Source organism: Pleurodeles waltl, chromosome 6 (assembly GCF_031143425.1).
Source record: "Pleurodeles waltl isolate 20211129_DDA chromosome 6, aPleWal1.hap1.20221129, whole genome shotgun sequence".
In the NCBI taxonomy this organism is placed as follows: Eukaryota; Metazoa; Chordata; class Amphibia; order Caudata; family Salamandridae; genus Pleurodeles; species Pleurodeles waltl.
The window spans coordinates 1540348677-1540361388 of NC_090445.1; the positions used below are offsets into that span (position 1 = coordinate 1540348677).

Below are 12712 nucleotides of genomic sequence, written 5' to 3' on the forward strand. Positions count from 1 at the left end.
TCCCTGAGCTACGCTTGAGAGGTCACTTATCACTGCTTGGCTAGGAAGATGTCGAGCAGATTGGCTCAAGGGCTAGCTTCATCTTTGTGTCAGGATCTCGAAGATTCTGAGGGGTTCTTTGTGTGTATAGGAAAACTATCCTCCAAGAGTCTGGACCTTATCTGACCACCGAGTACCAGTTTCTGTCCCCCACCTATATCTTTAACATGTAAGTTGTTTGTAAGGTGTTCAGGTAAGTCTGGTCGTAAATTCTTTATTCCATGTTAGACCCATTGTTAAAGTCACCACCGTGGCTCCAATCTCCCTCCAACTGTACAACTTTCGGGCTAGGCCTAGCACATGTTCCAGCATCCCATACATCATCACATTCTTTCAGCATCCACACTGTACATTCCTCAGTATGCCCACAACATGCCTACGGACATACCCTCACACACTGGAGAACCCAGCCACCCCTCGTCAATACGTTCTATTAACCCAGTGCTGCTAGCTCCTTTGAGAAGTGAGATATTCATTTTATGGAGTGATGAGAATGTTGTCACCTGGAACCGAAAAGGAAACATTTCCCAGTTGAACAACTCTTGAACACAGACATTGATAACCTTAATTTTAAGTTGTTAATGTCTTGTTGAATTTCCCCACAGGCTGCAATCTTTTATTTTGGGTTTTCTCTTGTGTTTTCTAGCCATCATGCTGCCTTATCCAATTATTTATCGAATTCTGATAAAATTGTACCTTTGTCCATCTAATTTCCTTATCACCAGAGTCCAGTCAGTGACACTCTTACAGTATACCGTCACCCTCTGAATGTGGGGATATACATGTGTGAACAAATACTAGTCGTTTTTTTTGTGATTTCCACACCGCCTTTAGTTGCATGTTGCCTTTGGGCGATCACACTGCTTGAGTGGACACTGTTGGGCAGAAAAATTGGGCCATTCTTGTCCCGGAACAAACAGCAGAATGCTTGCACTCTTGGTCTGGAAAGTGGAAGGTAAAGCTAGCAATTTGTACTTCCTGTCGGGGCTAATACAGAATTATACCCAAGGTGGTGCTGATCTCCACCAAAGGCAAAACTAAAAAAAAAAAGCACCTGATACTTAGTGAGTTGGTGTGTTACCATTTTCACTGCGTTTCATAGGTTTGCCTGCTTGGGCGCTTTTTCACCATTGGAATAGGTTATTTTCTTTCGCTGTCTCTCTCAGCGGTGAGTGCCTGCCGAGCATGTCTGTCAAATTCCTAATCCCTGTCCTCTGCTCTTTGTTGAGTCTAAGGCCCTTTAGCCGTGGGCATCGAGTCCCCGAAGCTGTGTGGGTTACAGGTCCCATCCTCAGGTGGCTTAGGCTCAGCTTTAAATCCTTACATTGTCTGTTAATCAAAAAAAAAAAATCGACACTAGTTTAGGCAGCAAAATGCAGTACAGTTTGTGATTTGTGCTATAATGAGGGTAATATTGTTACTATTATTATAGTTATGGTCCAACGTTCTCACCTTGAGTGACCAGATGTGAAAAACACACATTTTATTATGTTGTCTTGTTATTGCAACTTATTTTGTGTGTTTAGAGTAAATGACCCCATCTACTTCCAAAAATCTAAGAAATGCCCTCAAGAAGTTACTCGTTGGTAAAACTGAAATCATTTGTCAGACCTCTTCTATTTCTAACAACCTTTCACACCCCTGTGATTCTGCACTGACCGCAAAGTCTTCATCACAAAATGTCTCTTTGCCAAATTGTGTGGTAGATCATTAAAAGTGCCCGGAGCGAATCTCCGAAACAACCTCACCAGTCGCAAAACGCGACAACACCTTCACTGGCTTTAAGTGAGATGAAACAATTTAAGGGGCGAATTTAAGCCACAAGGTGACCTTCACTGCCCCTTCTTAAAACCCTGTGGGTTGAGTGGCCCCTTATACAACCTTTGGTCTATTCTGCATTACACACATTCGTTGTTTATCTCTTTTCATTTGAATTTAAAATGCACTGTATTTTGTGTCCACTACTTGAGCACTGCTGTGCATTTTCCATTCTTGTGTGCAACTTTGGTAATCAAATGGCATGTTGGTTTTATTGCGGCTGCACTAAGAAGCTCGGTCCCTATCGTTTCTCTGCGAATTACTAATGAACACTATAATACGATATTTTTTTATTGAAGGTTGAGCAGACGCTGTGTGTGCGGGGCCAGTCGGTTTTCTGCACTTATCATGTGAACCTGAATGTATTTCCTCAGTATATTTAGTTTCAAAGTCCTCTGAGGAGAGACTGTCCGCAGATCTCATTTTCTTGTGGTTTTCGTTGGACAAACAGTATAATTCCTAATCACAAATGTAAATATCACCCGGGAGACGTGGTGAAGGGCTGGCACCGGCTCTTGTGAAATCTGGTTTTACTGGAATTGTTGTTTTTTAGCATCCCAGCCCTTATCTTGCCCCTTTGGACAGATTGCGGAATACTTCAGCCGGGGTAAGGTAAACCGCTCTCTGCCTGTCTGTGCGGGGTGTGTAGTTTGGAAACTCTGCTCAGAAATGGGATTAGAAATGTGGCTGCTGCGGGCCTTTGTTTGATGGAGATGTAATCATTGACAGTTTAGTGGCGGCAGGTCTTATCCCTCATTCCCCGCCTTTCCACCTGCCCGGGAAGGCCTGGAGGGTTCCCGGCGGGCCTGCCTTCTCCTGTGCGGTCGGCCTCCGATCTCTGGCTCAGCTCCTGGTGCAGTCTGCGGTTACTTTCCAGTCCCCGTTCTCTTGTGGCACAAGCAGAAAGGGCACTCCGTATCCGACCCAGGATCAAGGCAGGTGAGTTCGATGCTTCCGGTGCCTGGTGGCCCCAGGTGGCGATGGAACCATGGCAAGCTGTCCCCAAGCAGGCGACCCTCGGCCGGGGCTGCGCAAAAGGTCCGAACAGGTTATAAGGACGTGCGGTCTTGTTTTGATCCAATAAGATTGTTTTCATGCCATGAGTGACGGCCACTGAGGCGCCTTTATCGTGTTATGGGACGCCGCGCTTTGCAATGCGGTGGGTGGGCGTATGTGAGCCAGAGATGCGCAAATTAGAATTGTAATAAGGACTAGAAACTTAGGGCCATATGTACGAACACTTTTTCCCATAGACATATAATGGGTAAAAACCTTTGCTACATCTGGCCCTTAGCCTCAAGGGCAGCAGGATGCTGTGTGCCTGTACTCCAAGTCCGAGAAGGCCCTGTGATCCATTTGGTGATGTGCGCCAGGCAGAGATGCTGTTGAAAGAGTCAAGGGATACCAAGAGGGCAGTAATAGGAATCGGCGACATAAGCAGTAGCCATGCACTGTTTTATTTTTTAAAGGCAGAGAGACTGCCCACTTCTGACTAAAACACACCATGAAGGAGGAGGAAGGAAGTTGAGCAGCAATGAAGGCTTGCAAGCTGAACAGAAACTGCACAAGCAGTTGAGTTTGAGGTCCGACTGGCAACTCTTTTTTTTAACTCCTTAATTCAGTTGTAAAAATTGCCCTCTCGTGTGTGGAAAGGTCCGGGCCGTTACTAGTGTACGAAGGCTGTAGGCCTGGCAATAACTTTAGCTTGAACAAATACCACTAACGAAGATGTGACTAGATTTGAGGGCCCCCTCGTCCATCGTGGGCGACATGTCAACAAGTTCAGCGCCCACTGCAGAGTTGTGCATTTAGTCTTTGGTGTGGTAGGGAGCATCTAAATTACCCCTGGCTGCCCCATCTTTCTGCTTGATGTGATTCGTAGAACCCTATGAATCGTCCTTCGAGTAGTACTCTCATGATCACACTGTGATTGTGGGGAAACTGGGCCAGCTGTCGGGAATCAAAGATGTTTTCATGTGATTTTGGGGTATGCAGTAGGGAAATAAAGCTGTGCTCCATATCTGTATTCATTTCAGAGTGACAAGGGGGAGGTGTGGTGTCCTGTCCATTTTTTAGCTGTTTGGATGCCGGGGCCAGGAAAGGCAATGTCCTAGGTCCATGTGGCTTGTGAATTATTTTAAGAAGTCACAATGGAGAATGCTAGGATTTTCAGCGTGCCATACAATGTGTAATTTCCTTGTCGAAGGCCTCATCATATACAAACAAGTTTTGGCAAAGCCAGAAGGTCTCGGCTTTATAATCCGAGTGCCAAGCTGTTCAGTTAGTTAATGTTCGTCTATAAAGTACTGTTTAAAAAAAAAAAAAAGTTGAAGGAGAAAAAAAATCAAAATACTGAAAGAAAACCCAACACATATGGTATCTTAAACTGTACATTGAATTCTTTGTTTTCAGTCTTTATAAATGGCATGGTTTATATTTTAAATACTTTTTACTCTGAACAGAATTTGAAAAAAATAAGAACGTTTCGGACTGTTAAGGAAAACACTTGCAGAGACCGAATTTACTTTCCACAGAATTCAGACATTTGGTGCTGTGTAGTAGCCAGGGGAGCATATCTATGGGCCTCTAGAACTGTCATGCTAAGTACAGCTTCTGCTTTGGATGCCATCAAAGTGAGTGCTGTAGATGGCCCTTTCCGCAGCTCCATAAAATCCGTTGTGTGCCCATGCTTCGGGTTTCATTCAATATGTGGAATGCATAAAATAAAACAAAAAAACATTTAATATTTGTTCTTCAGCCAGACAAGCTTCTAATTGTCCCAAAATGACTTTTAGGTCTCACCTACCAGACAGAGCAAGCTATCTGGTTGTGAAAGACCTATTTTGAACTTACAGTAGGTTTAGCCTACTCTTTGCTTGCCATTGGTCGGCTTTATAGTCACTCCCATTTGTTTGCTTCTTATTCAATGGCTTGCCTTCCCTCTTCTTGTTTTTGTTTCTCCCCTGGTGCATAGTCTCTTTATTATACTTTTGATGGGCTGACTTGTATCCTTCCACTCCTCACATTCAGAGAGCCACATTTTTTTCTGTTTCATGCAGCTCTCCACAAGGGAGCATGGGATTTTCTATCTCTCACCCTCGAGTGCTGCCCCAGCCACTTGAATCCCCCAGCCTATTTACCTCCTCACCCTCCTCCTAACTGTGCTGTAAAAGCACAGCAGCAAGGATGCTTTTGCTGGGGTATGGCTGGAAAGCAGACGTTAAAGGTTTTTAAAATTCTCATGCAGTCCACTTATTGTAAGAAAGCACAAGCTTTGGCACAAAGGATTTTACGGCGCTGGGGGAAGGGCTATCCACTGTACTCACTTAGATGACATCGAAATAAGTAGTTGTACTTCGCATGACAGTTCTGGAGCTAGAGGTCTGTAGGAAAGTCCCCTTTGTGTATAGACACCCCCCACACTTTTACGTGAATGGTGTTAAAAGTGCACTGGAGCCTGCTAACCAGGCACAGTGCCAGTGCTCTCTCCCTAAAACAAGATGCACGTGAAGTGGTACCCAGGGTATGTTAGTTAAAGGGGTTACCAGGGCCTGCAGCACTGATTGTGCCACCTAGACTGACCCAGGTAAAAAGATGACAGCAGTCGTGCGATTGCAGACTTCATGAGCAGTGCAGACTGCCCAAACTCAACCTTTCACTCACCAAGAGTGGCAAGGCCACAGAACTATCTTCAATATATGTCTGTCACCCCTAACTTAGGCCTCCTGAGCCCAGGAGGCAGGGTGCAGTATAATAAAGGTGCAAATATATAAGTGCAAGCTTATATGTCCCTATAGTATCCCTTACCTTTAAGGGCTACTATAAGTGTGCAGGGGGCCATAGGATAACATGGGCTGGCACCTGGGAATCTCGAGGTTGTCAGTTCCATTATGGTCCCATTGAAAGGTGTCATGTTTAGTATCAAACAACTTGACTCATCAAACCTGCGTTGTTCCCCAAGTCGAATTAAATGTGACATGCACCTGGGTAGCTTCCTTAGAGGCTGCCCACCTGGTTGACCCAGCAGTTTTCTTGTGACCTGGCTGACAGCTTACAAGCTGCTGCCACGAAACTGGAATCAGACCCCTCCCAGGAGGTGTCACCACCCTCCCTGGCAGGTTGTCTAGTGCAGTGGCACATCAAAGCGGCGATCTTCAAAGTCCACACTGCCTCTGATACACAATTAGATGGCCTCCCAGAGGAGGACAAAGCCACCTCTCAGCCCAAGACACATTTGCAACCCAGGCAGATGGGGAAAATTAGGTTGTCAGGAGGTGTACAGCCCCAGAATGCTAGCCACACCCCTAGGGTGGGCTTCTTGGTCTGTAGGGGCGAGGATGGGTTCTGTCATTTGGAAAAGTGGCAGAATAGAGGCTTCTGGGTAGAAAAGGTGCCAGCCTCCACAGGAAGTGGTCACCTTGGGGGCAGATTAGCTGCTGGGGCTAGTAGCCCATTGGCTGTTAGTACCCACACCCCTAACTTTAGGATTTAAGGGGTTCTCCTGGCACCAGAACCTCCGATCTAATGAACCTGCAGCAAAGTACAGAGAAGAGACCTGTGACTGCAACTTTAGGATCTGCACAAAGCAATGGCGCGATAACCTGCACTTGTGGCAAACACACTGCAACTACACGACCACGACTCGTCCTAGACCAGAGACTGCCTCCAAAGGCAAGAGGAACCACTCTGCAAGCAAAGGCAGTTCCAGAACTTCCTTGGACTAGAGGTTCTAGTCCTAAACAGTCCGCAGGCAGCTCTCACTCCAGAGAACCAAAGTTTCACTGACCATCTGGCCCATGAAAGGAATCACCCAAAAGTAAATGGTCCAGTGCATTGTGGGAAATGTAGCCCTGACCCCCAGCAAGTTTCAGGTGACTACTGCGTTTTCCCCAGGGCTACAGGATGTCAAAGTAACTTAAAGCTGCATTTGCTACTACCAAGTCTTGTTGGTGGCCAGTTGGGCTACTACTAACTTTGTTCGACGCTGTGTCTGGAGGGAACCCCTCAGCATCTTCAGTCCCATGCCCTTGTAGGCGATATTTTGCATCCCCTCCCTCACCAGCACCATCCCAGGAGTAAATCTAGTACTTGCGGCGCCTGCATTAAGCACCAGGGACCGTAAGAACAACTCTGCACCCAAGCCCTATAAGCCAGGTAAAATTCTGCTGCCTGTCGTACCTTGGTCCTGGGACTCGCCTCACCTTACCATCCAGTGGTTTCCACGGAACTCTGCCTGCAAGTGAAGGAATGTCACTAGTGTAATTTCCCATTGAGCTTAATGGTAATGCTTTGCAAGACTGAAATACACTGATTTATTTTTCCTTTAAAAGTCCATAACTCCAGTTATACTCATCCAATATCCTTCATTTTGGTGTATAAAATTATGTAAACATCTGCTTTATTTTTGTAAATTGGTGTCAGATTTCAGTTACTTATTGTTCATGTTGGTCCTCTGAAATGCTTAGCACATATTCCTCTAATAAAGCCTGGCTTCTCTGTGCCACACTACCAGGACTGAGCTAGGGATTTTGTAGTGTGAATCCAAAGAACCCATTGGTGTAACATGAAGGCTTTTGATAGTCAGCCTCATTAATTAATACCCCACTTTCCTACAAGGCCCATAAATCTGTTCCCTTTGCGTCTACACAGCACCAAATGTCTGAAGTCTGTGGAAAGTAAATTGGGTCTTTGCAGGTGTTTTCCTTATCAGTCTGTCACTTTCTTATTCTTTTTTTAATCATGTCCAGAGTTTCTGGAGTGAAACCTATTTAAAATCTAAACTATGCTATTTATAAAGATTGAAAACACTGACTCCAGGTTGCTGGACGCCAACTAAGATGGCGCAGCCTAGTGCAGCTCTGGGCTCCTACTCACCCTAGCTTTCACTATCTGTTCAAATATCTGAGCATAAATACTTAACAGCAGTCCCAGGAGACCGGCAGACCCCCTGGATGACGGGGGAACAGCCGAGTGCAGCTGGAAAGAGGCCGGAACCGGAGGACGGCGGTGAGGCCTAGCACCGCCACTGTAGAATGGAGGATTGTGGCGACAGACGTAACCGTAGGTAGACAGAGGGCCACAGCCCTGCACTGCGCAGCAGCAGCTGAAGTCAGCGAGAACAGATGAATGAGACCCGGGGGAGCAGGGAGACTAGCTGGGGTGAGCTGGCGGTGGAGGCCCCAAATTACGGCGCTGGAAGACCCGTGACGCGATGAGCGTTGGGGGGGGGGGGCAGCCATGGGCGGCTGTGGAGGAGCAGGTCAGGGAGACTCCATTCGCAGCTGGCTCAGATGAGCGGAACACTCTGTGGGCCTCAGTGGGCGGTGGCGACAAGCACTAGTTGCCAGACGCAGGGCCTACCCGATGTTTCGAGGCCGACGACTGGGGTCTGAGGAGCTAGAGGGCCATAAGGAGCCCTAGGCCAGCGTCGGGAGCAGCGGTTCAGCGTGCAGCGGTTCCACACTGGAGGGCGTGCAGGCCCCAGGAGAGAAGTGGCAGTGGAGGGGCGAGGTGCACACTTGAGGCCCAGTGGCAGAGACTTGAGGAGCCTGTCCTAAACCAGGGGGTAGAACCCAGCCCTATTGTTGCGTGATTGGCAGCGTCACACGGGGGGGGGGTGGAGACAGACCCGGCCCCCCCCTTTATTGGGACATAGTGAACGAAGTAAACTGAGGACACTGGGCGCGATAAACAGGGAGTACGCCGGCACAACAACAACAATTTGACAAGTATGTCAAGCAGAGCACCCCAGGGGGGCGAAGCAGGAGTGGCTGGTGGATCCTGGGAGTCCGGGTCAGCCAGTAGCTATCTTACAGGCCATCAATGATTTGAAAGTAACTATGGAGGGCAAAATGGGGAAAACTCAAGGTTGATCTGGCCCTCATCAGGCAAGACTTTCGCAGCATCACGCACAGAGTCACAGAGGTGGAGGGGCGACTCTCTGAAACAGAAGACAGTCAGGACATATGAAGAACGCCTAACGAAGCTGCAACGTTAGTAAATCAACTCGAGGCCAGGGCAGATGATGTGGAGGGCCAGTCTAGATGAAATAACCTCCGGTTGGTGGGACTTCCAGAGGGGGTGGAAGGTACCACTCCTACTAAATTCATGTGGGGCTGACTGCAGAGTTTGGTCCCCAAAGATGAGGTCTTGCAATGTTTCATGGTGTAATGTGCTCACAGGGCATTGACAGCTCAACCTCCGCTGGGGGCCCCTGCCGAGGCCGTTCATAGTGCGGCCACTTAATTATGCGAACAGAGATGCCGTCCTCAGGGCAGCAAGACGAGTGGAGCCCCTGACTTATCAATCTGCTGCAATAATGATCTTCCCAAGCTATACCTTAAAGGTGCAACAGCAACGCAGGTTGTTCCTGGAAGCCAAGTCTAAACTCGGAGAGAAGGGGCTCACATATGTACTCTTATTGCCGGCTCACCTAAAGGTGCTCTATCAGGGAAAATCCCTATTTTTTTGACACTCCGTAGACAGTCTGGAATTGGATTGAGGAACGTCCACTTATGACATTAAACCCCCAGACCAGTCTACAGAACGAAAGTGTTAAGACGCAGGACGAGAGTGGCACACGACGATGCAACAGAGGGTTCGGAGGATGGGACACCGGACCCGCTCCCTGGAACATGGGGCTGTGCAAGAAATAAAAAACATGGCCAGCTTGCCGACGAGTCCTGGGACTTCGGTGGGTGATGCGGAGTCGAGGCAGGGGTCACGGTCACCTGCAAGACAGACAGACTGATCCATAATGAATGGTCAAATATCTTCAGTATGTATGTACAAAGGGGGGTGAGAGGTGATCAATGAGTAAATGCTTAACCCTTTCCTAGGGAGGTCTATCCATGTTGGGGAGGTGGGTGTGGTGCAGGGAGTGCCACAGGTCACAGTTTAGCCCAGTTGACTAGGTCCCTAGACACAACACTACAGGTACTTCTAGTTTATGAAGTATGGGGCAGGAGTTGGGAAGGTGGGAGGGAGGAGGGGGGAATTGTTAATTTCTTGTAGGTTATCCAGACCATGGCAATGCGTCAACATAATATGTAGCAAGGAATGGCGAACACAGGGCCCAGATGCACACCTTTATGACAGCTATTACCACTAAGGGAGGTAGAGATCTGGCCACCTCTGGAGCGGGAACGCTCAAACTATTGTCCTGGAATGTAAATGGGATTTTAGACAAAATCAAACGTGGGCAGTTCTCAGACCTGCACTGAAAACAGAGTCGGACATTGTACTTCTTCAAGAGACACATTTACTGGGGAATAACTGTCCCTTCCTAATTTGCAGGGGATACTCATAGGCTTATCATTCAGGGTTTCACATGGGATCCAGGGGGGTGGCTATTTTAATCAGAAAACGCACTCCACTGGTAGTCACGCACCCATGACAGATGACCTGGAACAATACAAAGCTGTCACCGGGACTCTCCAGGGGGCAGGCCCATATCAATCTAGAGTGTCTACACTCCTCTCCCACTGACGATGGGGTTCTTGGCTCAGCTGGGTGGAATACTTAAGGAATTACCAGAGGCCCTGTGGATAATATGGGGCGACATGAATGCGGTGAGCAATACACGGTTGGACCGATCCTCAGTTGGGGCGAGTGGCGGTGGGTCAACACCACTAGCAATGTTCAAACAGAATCTGAATTTAGCAGACGCTTGGAGAGTACACCACCAGAATGAGAGAGGATATATATTCTACTCTGGGGCGCATCGAACCTTCTCTAGACTGAACTGTTTCCTCTTACCAGCTGAGGAGTGCCATAGGGTGAGGGAGGTAAGACACTTGGCAAGGGGTCTCTCAGACCATTCTCCGATAGAAACGGCTTTGACCTGGGGGAATGAGGGCGGGATGGGGACTGGACAGGTGGCATCTTCAGCTGAATGACTTTAGAGACATGTGCTACAAAAGAAGTGAGCAATACTTCCCCTGAAAACCGGGGCTCAGCAACCTCACTGGAGATGGTTTGGGAGGCGCAGAAGGTCTATTTAAGGGGTGAGATTATCAGCTATGTGAAAGTTCAAAGAGAGAAAAGTAGGCAGATGATCGTTTCAGTGGATGACTTGATCACCGCGTTAGGACAACTAAACCCTGGGAAGGTGCCTGGGCCAAATGGTTTCCCACCCGAATATTGGCACCTGGTGTGGCAACATGCAGGTCGGCCTATGCTGGAAATGTTTTAGAAGGCCTTAGAAAAGGGCATGTTGTCTCCAGACCTTAGGAAGGTTGATATTGTAGTATTGCCCAAACCGGCCACTGCTGTCCATCGCTCTGAGGACTTTCGACCTATTTCTTTACTAAACACAGAGGTCAAGGTATGGGCGAACGTGCTGGCCAGTCGTCTGGAGAAAGTTATTGGCCATCTGGTTCACCCAGACCAGTCTGTGTTTATGCCAACGCGGGCTACAAGACACAATTTGAGGCGTGTGTATAATGCTATTGCTCTGAGTGCGTCAGCGGATAAACATAGGGCCTTATTATCCACTGATTTTCAGAAGGCTTTTGATTCGGTTCACTGGGCATACATGTTCGCCCTTCTGGAGAGGATGGGTTGCGGACCCCGATTCATTAGGCCTGTACAACTCCTGTATACTGACCTTAAAGCCAGAGTGTGCATTGGGGGACAGGTCTTGGAATGGTTCTCGGTGGAAAGGGGTACACATCAGGGGTGCCCCCTGTCCCCTCTGCTGTTTGCAATTTCAATAGAGCCGTTAGCTGGTTGGGTGCGGGAGGACCCATTATATAGGGGGTACCAGTGGGAGGACACGGTGAACAACAGGATATCGCTATATGCCGCTGACATGCTTCTATATTTAGGAGATCCCGAGAGGTCTGAACCAAGGGCACTGCAAATCCTGGAGATCTTTGGTGAATACTCTGGTCTCTGCATTAACAGGTGAAAGTCCGTGATTTACCCAAATTTGTGCCCGCCAGTATGCCTTGGGCAGCGGGCTTGTCCACTCAGCCCGACAGATTTAAATACCTAGGGGTATATGTTACAGGAAACGCAGAACGCTCCACAATTGGAGAGGCTGTCCAAGGATGTAGCATTCTGGAGGGCTCTCCTGTTGTCTCTACTGGGGCTTTCGGTCATATTTAAAATGGTGGCACTGCTGCGTCTTTTATACCACCTACAAAATCACCTGTTTCCCGTTGCTAAGTCCTTCTTCCAGAGGGTGAACACCCAGCTGCGCACACTGCTATGTGGAAATGAGGTTCCGCGCATCTCTTTGGATAAATGTTGCAGACTAGCGATTGAGGGAGGTATGGCTACACCGGATATTAGATAATACTACTGGGCGGCACACCATCTTATCCTCAGCGATTGGTGATTTGAGGGGTTCACTGAACCGGCATACGCTCTCAAGTGGACAATTGTAGGACCGCAAGGGTCTCGTAGGGATCTCGCTAATGCTTTATGAGCGAGCTTCCAGGGCAGAACTGCCGCCAGCGTCCAGGGTTGTGCTGGCAACGTGAGAGGAGGCAAAAAAGGCTATGGGATGGAAAAACCGACTGACTCTAGAAACACCACTATGGCAGGGGACTGACCTCCCGCGGGTCCCTTACCTGGGACCTTGTGGGGATCTTGCATTTGAGGGACATACTTAAAAACGGAATACTGAAATCCTTTCAGGACTTATAACGGAATGGCTATTGGAGTTTTCACCCCTGCAGGGCAAGCTACTGTTGACAAACGTGACAGAACATAAGCTGTCACTAACATATAAAATGCTTCTCCGAAATATACCAGATCCTATGGAGAAGGTGCGTAGGGCCTGGGAGGCAGACTTGGACCCTTAAATGAGGACTGGAGGGAGGCATTGGAGGCACCCAAGGAGACAGCC

General features: G+C 48.2%; 1 protein-coding gene across 3 annotated transcripts in view; it reads left to right on the top strand.

Moving 5' to 3' along the window:
- H6PD (hexose-6-phosphate dehydrogenase/glucose 1-dehydrogenase) overlaps positions 1 to 12712 on the top strand; it is an 83566-nt gene that overhangs the window by 45791 nt on the left and 25063 nt on the right. Inside the window, exon 1 of one of the 3 annotated variants that reach the window (XM_069241156.1) lies at positions 2590 to 2796. The exons of the other annotated variants lie outside the window; for them this stretch is intronic. The gene's annotated coding sequence lies outside the window, so the exon portion shown is untranslated. Of the gene's footprint in view, positions 1 to 2589; positions 2797 to 12712 lie in introns of those variants that run through there. 3 annotated transcript variants of the gene reach the window in all.